The sequence below is a fragment of the Bombina bombina genome, chromosome 1 (assembly GCF_027579735.1).
Source record: "Bombina bombina isolate aBomBom1 chromosome 1, aBomBom1.pri, whole genome shotgun sequence".
Taxonomy (NCBI): Eukaryota; Metazoa; Chordata; class Amphibia; order Anura; family Bombinatoridae; genus Bombina; species Bombina bombina.
In genome coordinates this window covers 987927539-987940098 of record NC_069499.1, presented here as the reverse complement: position 1 = coordinate 987940098, position 12560 = coordinate 987927539, and positions in this window count along the sequence as shown.

Genomic DNA, 12560 nt, shown 5'->3' with positions numbered 1-12560 from the left:
TCCCGCCCCATGGCCAATCAAAGTGCTTTAGTAAATGATATGCTAAAGACAGTAAACCTCCAATGTGCACACACAATCAGCAGCTAACAAAATAAATTTAAATATCACTCCCCACACTTTACATTTAAAGGAACACTCAGGTTTTATAAAAATTTTCATGATTCAGATACAGCATGTAATTTTAAACAACTTTCCAATTTACTTCCATTCAAAATAATGTGCACAGTCTTTTATATTTACATTTTTTTTTGAGTCACCAGCTCCTACTGAGCATGTGCAAGAACTCAGACTATACGTATATGCATTTGTGATTGGCTGATTGCTATCACATAGTACAGGGGGAGTGGAAATATACATAACTTAGAAATGTGTTAGAAAAGAATCTACTACTCATTTGAAATTCAGACTAAATGCTATTGTATTGTCTTGTTATCTTGCATTTGTTGATTATGCAAATCTGCTGTGTTTACTGGTCCTGTCTCTGGGAGCATAATAATTGCATAAGACCTGGATGATTTTCTATATTTTTACTTTAGTTTGTTTTACAATAGTTTGCTTACATAATCACCTTGTGCAGACCATTCCTTGTGTGTATATATATATATATATATATATAATATAAAATCTGTGAGACTAGCAGTGAAAAAAAAAAGTTACATTTGCTTTCCAGCTGATTGAGGCTTCATGCCGATGTGGATTTGACTTCTGAGTTGAATACATACAGGTCTGTGTAAAAGTCTGTTCTAATACAGAAGTGGAATTGCATGTTGCAAACGTTTTCTTTTTCTCTTCAAATAAGTTGCAAACTGAGAGATATCACTGACCTGAATGTATTCAAGCTCTAAAAAAAAACTGCTCACTGCTTAACACGGAGTCAGGGGGTGGAGCAAGTGCTATGCACAGAAGGCAGGGGAAAAAAAATATTTAAAGGGGTATAGGCAAACTGATATAAAATCTGAGATTTCAAAAAAAATATTTACAGAGAAAGAAAATAAGGTTTATTGTATGCTCAGCACTAGTATATTTAACTATGTCAAGCAGTTTCAATTAAAAATTATTCTTAATTTGGGTAAACTGTCCCTTTAACTATCCTGCACCCCTGTGAGTGTGGTTTCTTATTACTGGCTTGTTTACTTAGGCTGATTGATAGATGAGACTCCAGCATAAAACTTTTACTATAGGTGGGTATACCACAGACTAAATCAGCTATTTAAAATGCCAAAATAGAGGAAAGAAGCTTGTACAGGAACATCCTTTACACATTTATGTGCCACACGCAGTACATCTCTTACTCAATCAGACAAATACACATTTTTTTTTAAACCAACGTCTCACTAGGTATGAGACATTGCTTCTTGTACCTTCTAATATCACTATCATCCACTGAACCTCTCTCAAACCAGCAACTTTGTTACCTCTGCCTGATGATAGTACCCCACACTATGACTGTTTATCTGTATCTCTCTTTTCCTCCAAACCAAGGGATGACCTCTCTGATGTGCATCTACCTAGCCTGGATTGGACACTGTTCTGTGATGGAAGTTTGAGGATGGTGAATGTTTCTGGTGTAGTCATGACAGATTCTGTTATAGAGGCCGAGCCCCTCCCATCTCACTACAGTGCCCAAGCGGCTGAGCTACATGCACTCACACTTGCTTGTCAACTCTCAAAGGACAGGTCAGTAAACATTTACACTGATAGTAAATATGCTTTAGGGATTGTATATGCCACTGGTCAATTATGGAAATTAAGGGGTTTTCTAACTTCTGCTGGTACCCAAATTGTCAATGCACCACAAGTTTCTGCACTCCTTGACTCAATCCATTTACCCACTTCCATCTCTGTCATGCATTGCAAAGCACACACCCACTCACAGGAACCCATTTCACTTTGTAATTGTTATGCTGATCAAATTGCTTAGCATGCAGCTTCTCTGCCATTTACACTACATTGTCTTCTCTTTACACTTCTCTTCCTGAACAAACTGTTCACCTCTGGACTATTCTTGGTGTTACCTGTGACTCTTTTGGTATCTGGTCCACTCCAGATGGATGCCCTGCTCTACCTCAACCGCACCTCTCTCATATGCTATCCTTTCTGCATAACCAAACACACTGAGGTACCACACAACTTGCTTAAACCCTTAACAGACAGTGGTTTGCCCCCCCCCCCATCAAGCTGCAAAATGGGTTGTATTGAATTGTGAGACGTACTCAATTAAATCCAAGGGGGGAACCTAAAGGCCCACCAGGCGGATGCCCATGGGCATTTCAAACTTTTGAATGTTTACAAATTGACTTTTCTGACATACCTCCCTGTAGGGGTTTCAAACATTTACTTGTGATAGTGGACCAACTTACTGGATGGGTCGAGGCCTTTCCTACAAGAACTGTGAAAGTCCAAGAAGTTGCCAAGTGAATGCTAAAAGAACTCATACCCAGGTTTGGCCTCCCAGAGTAATTGAATCTAACAGAGGAACACATTTCACAAGTAATATTATTCACCAACTGACATTAGCCTTAGGCTTTACTTGGCATCTCCATACCCCTTGGCATCCAGAAAAGCTCAGGCCAAGTGGAAAGAAAGAACCAGACCCTAAAACAGACTATTGCAAAAATTTGTTCTCAAGTAAGCCTTAAATGGGTAGATGCTTTGCCCCTAGCACTCTTTGGGACTCACACAAACCATAGGGGGACCCTCAAGCTCTCACCATATGAACTGTTGTTTGTTAGGCCACCTCCTTTGTATAGTGCCAACACCTTACACCTGCCTGACCTTGCAGTAGGTGATGTATAATTAACTGCCTATCTTTTGCAACTGCAAAAGCAATTACATTCTCTCCACAGACATGCCTCTCTCTCTCAGCCCTTGCCATTGGATGTGACTGCACACCCCTTCCAGTCAGGTGACTTCATTTTAGTCCAGACCTATCAAAAAAAGCCACTGCAGCCTCTCTGGAAAGGTCCCTTCCTGGTTTTGCTGACTACTCCAACAGCTATCAAAGTTGCCAAGGTCGACTCTTGGATCCACTACTCCAGGTGTAAAAGATACAGCCCAGAAAAAGAAGCAGCCTGCATCAAGCCAAAGAAAGAAGAAGCTGGGGCAACCAAGGCCTCTGAAGAAGGGGTAACCAAGACCCCTGACAATGATTGGTTAATTCAGACCCTTCTGGGTTTGAAACTCAGACTAACCAGAAATAGTGAAATCTCACTAGCTGAATGAGTGAAACTGAAAGATCTGTCTTTCTAACTCTTATTTTCATTGTCTCACTCCTCTGTTGATATCTTGCGTAACATCCCTCAATATGTCTCCTTTGTTTTGTGTCACACTTTTGACCATGCTCTCTTACTCTATTTCCCAATATGTGTCTTCTGGTCAGTGTGTTTATCCTAACCCCTTTACTAAATACTCTTGTTCTGGTAACCTTGTATCTGTGGCACTTTTTCCTCCTACTACTAGCTGCCCTCAACAAGTAATTATACTCAAAGTTCGTATTAAAGGTCCTAAGGGGTTTGTTATCCAGTCTATTTGCATAGCCCCACTAGTGAATGTGGTTTGAAAATTATGAAGTGGGTAGCTGAGAAACGAAAGTCACCCCTTCTTGCTTGACGTTCCCCTGTAACTACCTCTGCCACAACCCCTATTTACCCCCATGATTCTTTCCCCATAATGATAATTTACCTAATGCCCAATTGTCCACAGCGAACTATTCTTTAGGTGAATAGGGACTAAACTCACATGTTGTTCTTCTCAAAACTATAGCCAATCGCACAGAGGGCAATTGTTATATTTGTGCTTGCATTCCCACTCATCATAAGGGGGGTATTCCTCTTATGGGTATTAATGTTGATTTGTTTACCTTTGATTTGTCTACTTTTATTCCTCCAGGTACACCATTGTTCAACCTATCAGGTAATTTTATCTCTTTGGGAGGCACCTCATATGGTACTATCTGCAGGGAAATTGGCCAAGGTACGGTGCGGTTGGGTGCCTCCCTATGTGAGTATGTAATCTCCAGTAATGGCACTCATTTCTGGCTGGTAAATTCCTCTGGTATGATCCTAACTGTGAATTATAATCTCACTGCACTTTTTTGTTTCCTCCAGGGCCCCAATTGTACTTTTGTTTCCCCATCCCTTGTACAATTTTTCCTCAGCAGACCACCCCCTGGGTTGTATTGATATGTGGACAGACAGCGGTGTCAGTCCTCCCTGGTAGCTATACAGCCATCTGCTTCCTGGGTGTGGTAACCCCAGCCATCCGTGTTGTCCCCACGCTGCCCTTGGGCCCAATTCGCAATAAACGTGAATCTGGAAGCTCGCTGCCCCCCCTTGTCCAACAGTATGCTGGAGATTCAACTGGTCGAGCTATCCTCCCGGCCGTTGGTGTCTACCTGAATCATTAGGACATCATCATGTTATCTGTGATACTACAGACCTTCATGAATGAGAGTGCAGGAGTTGTTCAGAGTGTGGCCCAAGAGTTGAAGCAGCTTAGACAACTAGTATTGCAGAATAGGATGGCCCTTGATTACCTCCTGGCTTCCCAAGGAGGGGAGGGGGGTGTAGTCTTGTGAGCAAAGAATGTTGTAGCTATGTTACTGATCAATCACTTAATTTGAGTCACCATCTCACAGTTATTAGGTCCCTATCCCAGGATGTCCAAGATGTGATTGATGACAAATTTGGCCTTGGAGGTATTTTGAACCATCTCTTTGATTGGCTACCTAATTTGGGATGGTTACACTCCCTTTTTCTGTATGGCATTGTTATTATAGTATGCCTTATACTGATGTGTTGCTGTATACAATGTGTACCTGGTCTAATCTCTACATGCAAGAATGTTTTCACTGTGTCTCATTCTTCTCCCAATACTTGTTTCCCTCTATCCGTTTTGAATCTCCCCACCATGTTGAGATATCTCTTGACCCTGATTTCTTCTGAGTTCACCTACTTCTCTCCTACTCTATGTCTCTTTTGACCTCTTGATCTTACAATGTTATTGCCTACCCACCAGCTGTGCCCTACAATTCCCTGTCTTATCCCTATGCAGGATGCACTACATCCCTAGGATCGTCTAGAACTTTCCTACATTGGGAAACTGGCCACGGAGAGACCATGGACCATCATCTACCTTGATGGCCACCCCGGTCGTAGCCTGTATACCCATAACCCACTCCTTTTTCCCTCCCTGGTGGTTTCTATTTCTTCATTGTCTTTCTGTATTGTTTGATTTTGCTTTCATATTGCATTACCTTATACTTACACTCTCTATATTTCCTTCACAGGTGCAGAATTCCTTCACCTCCCAAACATGCCATGATACTACTTGACAACCCACTATTCCCCATCAACGCTGCAAGAATGATGGGGATTGTTAATTGTTGTTAATAAATCTGGGAGGGGATGTTTCTGCACTGTCATGCCACACACATATGTCATGCCACACACACATTTACAGCATAGGAATGTTTAGGTAGTTGTCTACTCCACCCAATGGCGACTAGCGTCCGGTAATAGCGGAATAGTCTCCTACCTAACAACTTAACTCCTACCTTGTTTTTGCTTACCCTCTTGTAGTCCTGTAAACCATCTTGGACGCGAGCACCCATGTACTAATAGCATTGTGATTGTGATTGTCAAACCGCCATGAGTCGCATTTACTTTTTGTGATCGCGACACTTTGACGTTTGCGATCAAAGGGGGGAATGTTATGAGCTGCTTATTCTATTTTCATTATTTTATATGTTTAACCAAACTTTTCCTTTTCTTTTACTGAACTCTTCTCTGAGACTGCAGATATATTACTTCTGTATTTTCCAGCAATTCACTCCTGACCTAATAAGTGATGTATCTTTAACAAATTACTTTTAGCCTAAAAAGTATATATCAGTACATCTTAAAGTTATGGCTTCTCCCATACATTGTTTTTTTAAATATCTGAAACTCAAGGTAAAATCCAAGGCTTCTCAGTACAGTATCAACTTCTCAATCCAATTAGCCAGCTAGCCTCTGGTCACATTCCAAGAAAACATATATCCCAAATTTTAACATAGAGGACCTGTTTTTTTTTTCTTCCTTTCCTAGTAACCACTAATCATGTGAGATTTATTGGCCAATCATGATCAGCCAATTAGCTCTCTGCTTTGTAAGTTACTGTAATAGTATAAAAATGCATGTACAGTATATGAAAATGTCTTAGTCTTGCGTTGCTGTTTTTTGTTCTGGGACACTGTTGCAACAGTGTAATAAAGATTACCTCTCCTGAGGTGAGCCCTTGTTTGATAAATATCTGGTCTGGACCTCTTTATTACTGCACCTGAGACGAGCTCACTCACGACACTACCATTACAATTTTAAATATGCTAATTTTAAAATAGCTTTTCATTTTTTTATTTTTTTTTAACAGCAAGACAATCACCATGTGTGCTGACTGGTAAGTACTAAGTATACCAAATCACTGCCTGCCAGTGTACACATGCACGTGGCACAAATTTAATGTTAAAAAAGATTAACACAGCTTTGCAATAGTATACTGGGACCAGGGGCAGAACTATCATTGGTGAAGCAGGTGCAGTGGCACCAGGGCCCAGGGGGAGGGGGGCATAGCAGCTAGTCTACACAATGGTGTTTGCCCATGTGGTCATTATGTGTGCACAATTATTAAGCAAGTGAGTATTTTGGCTAAATCATCATTTTATGCATATTGTCCTACTCCAAGCTGTGTAAACTTGAATGCTTATTGGTGAGATATATTTGTGTAATGAGGGAGGGTGTGGCCTTAGGAGATCAACACCCTATATCAAGGTGTGCATAATTATTAGGCAGCTTCTTTTCCTCAGGCAAAATGGGCCAAAAAAGAGATTTAACTGACTCTGAAAAGTCAAAAATTGTAAAAATGTATTGAGAGGGATGCAGCACTATCGAAATTGCTAAGATTTTGGCGCGTGACCACAGAACCATCAAACGTTTTGTTGCAAATAGTCAACAGGGTCTCAAGAAACGTGTTGAGAAAATAGTACGCAAATTAACTGCCGAAGATTTGAGAAGAATCAAACGTGAAGCTACCAGGGACCCATTATCCTCCAGTGCTGTCATATTCCAGAACTGCAACCTATCTGGAGTGCCCAGAAGTACAAGGTGTTCAGTGTTCAGAGACATGGCCAAGGTAAGGAAGACTGAAACCCGACCACCACTGAACAAGACATATAAGTTGACTTTACCCCTTTGGGGTAAATTTACCATCTCTGCAGGTGGACAGGTTCGCAAGTAGTGACCCTGTCTGTCTGCAATCGCCACTTGCAATGTTTCATTGCGCAGCAAAATTTATCATTGCAAAAAAGGTTTCTTGTGCATTGTCACTCCCTGCACTGGCACAACCAATTGTGCTAAAACAGGAAATGTCAATGACCCCAAAACACGCAAGTATCAGGGTGAGTGATCTTGCCACTTCTGCGGTGTGGAGAGGAAAAAAAAAAGCAGTTTTTGCTTTTTAAATATGTGGCAGCCGGCTCACTAATGCAAACCTGCTCCACATAGCCGAAAAAGCTGCAGTGTACCCCTTTAAGTAACTTCCGCTCTGAATTCCTTGAGATGCAGTTAATTTGTGTGAGCATAGGTAATCATTACTTTGTGCAATCCCCATGTTTCAATTTAGAAATATGCCCTATGTTCTCCATAGAACACCTATACCCCTACTCCACTCAGCATTCCACATGGAAATAAACACTGGGGCTTGGATTGGCATAGATGCCTGGTGCCTCTGAGGATTAAAAACATAAGGTTTTTTTTGGTCTTACCTATATATTTGTTTGCATATTGTAACATCTGAGTCTACTGCACTTAAGGACTAATGCTCTACTTGGTAGTTACACTCCCTTAACCTAAGTAACATGACTTTATAATACTAACTTAGAATAAAAACACAGACACAGAGAGCTGGGTATAAGACCATATCATGGTCACGTTTATTAAACTTTAAATAAACTCGACTTCAACTGAAGTCATAACTTTAAACATTAACTGGTGGTGGTATTCAAGGCCTAGCAAAATATTGGCTCCATATAACAAGCGGTCAGGCCAGGTGTTGTTGGAATTGAAAGGTTGAAAGGGGGAGCCCCAAATAGAGGCTCCGCCCCATTCCATCTAGGAGGCGCAAATGTCCTAAAGAATCTTCAGCCAGCAGTCCCGTGGGGCGGGGTACCCCCAGGGCACGACCTGGGGACATCCCCCCGCCCATTAGCCCGACTGTCACCCCTATAGACTCTGCCCTCAGTTATTTATGGCCATGACCTCCCACCTTTAGGAGATATATAATTATTTCAGCTTCGACTTATAAGGTACTGGAAAGAAAAAGCCCTGCAGCAATTTTTTTCCAGGAAGCATCCAAATTAAGCGCTAAGGTCTTGCAACGATTAGGCCCACTAACCCTATACCTGCCTTTAGCCTAAGGTACCAGCAACCTCTAGGGAATCCATCTGCCTGAATGACGCCACTAACTTCGGAAACAAGCATTTTCCATGGAGAGGGAGGGATGGGAAACTTTCTCTGCTGAAAATTCCAGGAAGAAGAGGCCGGATCCTTCTAGACCTTGCCTTATAACTGGTAAGTCAGAGCCCTCCACTCATTTTGCAACAATGTGGCCATCACACACATAACCAGGGATTTTTACTACCTATAGATTGCACAGGCCCTTAAGTCAGGAGACTTTGTCCTCCCATAAGGACTGATGCTCTACTTGGTAGTTACACTCCCTTAACCAAAATAACATAACTTTATAATACTAACTTAGAATAAAGACACAGAAACAGAGAGCTGGGTATATCATGGACACATTTATTTAAATTTAAATAAACCCGACGTCAACTGAAGTCATAACTTTAAACATTAACTGGTGGCGGCATTCGAGGCCTACCAAAATATTGGCTCCATATGACTATAGGTTGGGCCATGTGTTGTTGGAATTGAAAGGTTGAAAGGGGGAGCCCCAAACGAGGCTCCGCCCTATTCCGCCTAGGAGGCGCAAATGTCCTAAAGGATCTTCAGCCAGCAGTCCCGCGGGGCGGGGTACCCCCAGGGCATGACCTGGGGACGTCCCCCCGCCCATTAGCCCAACTGTCATCCCTACAGACTCAGCCCTCAGATATTTATGGCCATGACCTTTCGCCACAAGAGATAGGCTTTACTATGGAAAGATGGCCTCTTGCCGCCACAAATACTAAATATGGATAGCTAAGGCCCTTTTGAGGTCAGCCAGGAAGATTAGCAGTCCTTCTTTAGACAGGTGCACTCTGTCTGGACGATAAAGTTCCTTCCTGCTGGCTGAAATCCTTTCGTGGCTGACCACAAAACCAACTGCTCTACCTAGCTCTTTATTCACTTTTTTCCTAACCCTATAAGCTGTCTTGGACGTGGGAAAGTACCTCCACTGTCAGGGAATAATGTTAGACCAGGCCAACCTTACGCCCGGAAAAGTGGCACAAATCCATCTCACGTCAGATCTCATTATGTTAATGAGGTCTAACGCCGATACAGACCCTAGGTCATTGCCCCCATGTGAAGGAGGATAATATTAGGCTGGCCCCCATCTGCGTTTGGCATCTTGTAGTAAGGCAGGCAAACCATTCCACAGTAAGCCACTTCGACCCAACCATCTCACCGAGGCCCTTGACACCGGAAACCCCACCTGCTGGAGCTAACCTACGGAATTGATCCCACTGAAATCGCGATAACACGTCTGCCAGGGTGTTATTTACCCCGGGGACATGTCTCTCTGTGAAGTGGATGCTGTATTGAAGGCATCTCAAAACTAGGTGACGTATGTATGTAACCACCACTGGGGAGGATGCCGACAGTCTGAAAAAGGACCCCATAATTCCACCGCTACCACGATCGGAAAAAGCTCTAACAACGTTAGATTCTTAGTCAATCCCACTTGAATCCATGACGTAGGCCATGGCTTAGCGCTCCATTGCCCTTCGAGGTATGCACTGTAGCCGAACGCGCTGGCTGCATCAGTGAAGAGGTGAATAGCCTGACTAGAAGCTTGAGGCAAGTGCCATAGCAGCGTCCCATTAAAGTGTCTAAGAAATTGTTCCCACACCCTTAGATCCACTCACATGTCCTCTGACACCCTTATCGGTCACGCGTGCGGTTAGGCGGCAAGTTTAGCTTCCATCCTCCTATTGAACGCCCGACCCATGGGTATTACTTTGCTTGCAAAATTGAGTAGACCCAAGATTGACTGCAATTCCTTCGCACTTATGGTGTGCGCTGCAGCCGCTTCCGTGACTGCTACAAGCATCTTATTGACTTACTCCGCTGGGAGGCTACAGAGCCTTGCAGCAGTGTCTATTTCTATGCCCAAGAATGTTAACCTGGTGCATGGTCCCTGCGTCTTATCTTCTGCTAGAGGTACCCTAAATTCTGCCATCAGTTTCCTCATTACCGACATCAGCCTAGCACATTACCGCGAATTGGCGCTACCCACCAGCAGGAAGTCATCAAGGTAATGCACTACAGCGCCCCCTCCCGCTGCCATGACCACAGCCGATTGCAGGAATGTGCTAAAGGCCTCAAAGTATGCACAGGATATTGAGCACCCCATTAGGAGACATTTGTCAATGTAATAGTGCCCCTCAAATTTGCATCCCATCAGCCCGAACGATGAGGGGTGTATAGGAAGCAATCTGAAGGTGGACTCTATGTCGAACTTAGCTAACAGGGCATGCGGGCCGGCCCCCTTGACTAGTTCTAAGGCTTGGTCGAACGACTGATACCTGACCGAACTTATGTCCGGATCAATAGCGTCATTCACGGAGCTACCTTTCGGGCAGGATAGGTGTTTGATAAGCCAAAACTTACTGGGTTCCTTCCTTCTTAGGAACCACTCCCAGTGGGGAGATCACCAAGAAAGGAAGCGATGGCTCGCTAAATGGGCCCGCGAAGCGACCTAGGGAAAGCTCTTTCGACAGCTTAGTCCTAACCTCCTCTGGGAGCTCGTATGCCGATTTCAAATTCTTGTGAATTATAGATCCCTGCACCACCCCTTGTGTGGGGATCCTGAACCCAACCCAAATAACCTCTAGCAGCAGGTCAGCGGCCTCCCGTTCAGGGTAGGCAGCAAACCATGGCCTAATTGCAGCCAGCTTCAGCAGGGTTGGAGCCCTTTTGGTCCTCTATTGGTACCACCTTCTTTCATCTTTGGGCAGTCTGTTCCCGGGTGCTGTCCGCCGCAGTACATGCAGGCGTGACAAAAGGAGTAGGATGCTCCCTTGTCACACTGCTTTTCGTTGTATCGCCAACATTAATTGCCTCTGTACTTAATAGGACCCTGTTGCTTGAGAAACCCTGCGCGCACGGGGAGGCCCACCGAAGCCCCTTTTTCTGGGCCCAGTTGTGACCATAGGTCCAGGTGCTTTACCCCGAAATTGAGGATGGGGTTGCCAACCATCTTACGACTAAACTCACTGTCATAAGCTCTCCACATCCCCTCCCCGAACCTGTTATAGATATATTCAAAGATATCAGTGTATTAAATTATATCAACTGCAGACTCAGGTCTTTGTTCCACTGTTCTGGATCTTTTTAAGGTACTATCCCATCCTCACTGTGCTCCTTTACTCTATGGGCCTCCAGGGATAGCTCAAACATATGGACTGTCTTCGCTTTTAAGTGCTTGTGAAGGGAATGGATCTTACAAGGGTAGGAGTCCCCTTGCACTGCTACTCTCCTAGCACTGACTACACTCTCTTGTGCCGGACTGCTAGCTGTGTTCATGGCCCCAGCCTCTGATGTCACTTGAGCAGTGACAGGCAATGCTCCGGGGTGCGGGCGACCTACTGGTGCTAGACCCCTATTCTGGTTGCGATCCACTACGAGTAGTTTCAGCATTCTGAACATGCGCCTCTGCCCTTTGCTATTGAGCCCTATCTTCTTTCCCCCATCTGTGTCAGAGTCTGTGCTAGAGTCCCTGCTAAATGTCTGTGTGAGGTGCAATGTATATATATCACCGGCTGTGGAGGTGGATGGTCCTCCGCTTGCTGAGGGTGGTCTTGATGTCCCCTCCACAGGCTCTGCGGCCCTGGTCGACCCCGCTCCGCCGTTTGCGCTGCTAGGTGGCATAGCAGCCTGCCCGTGTCCCGAATTCTCTACCCCGTCAGTGGCACTCATTGCTTCCTGTGAGGGAGAGATAAAGGAGAGGGGAGTGTCTAGGCCGCCCACAAATGAATCCCTGCCGCATCCGCGTGAGGGGTTAGACATCATGTGTTCATTAACCCCAACCAGCTCATTCATATCAAATGCATCCGCATCCACACCGACATCACTCGTCCCCAGATCCATGCATTGCTGCCTTTTTTGCCTAATGCCTTTAGTTAGTTCCTGATGCACAATAGCTAATGGCTTATTGTGAGCTCCATATCCCGCATGGGCCTTTTGTGACGCCCCACGTCACCTAGTACCCACACTGGATTGTTCCGTTCTCATTCCCCTTTGGTATGGGCCGGACTTAAGGGCTCCGGACATGCGCACACCAGTTCCCCGACTAGGTGCCCTGCTGAA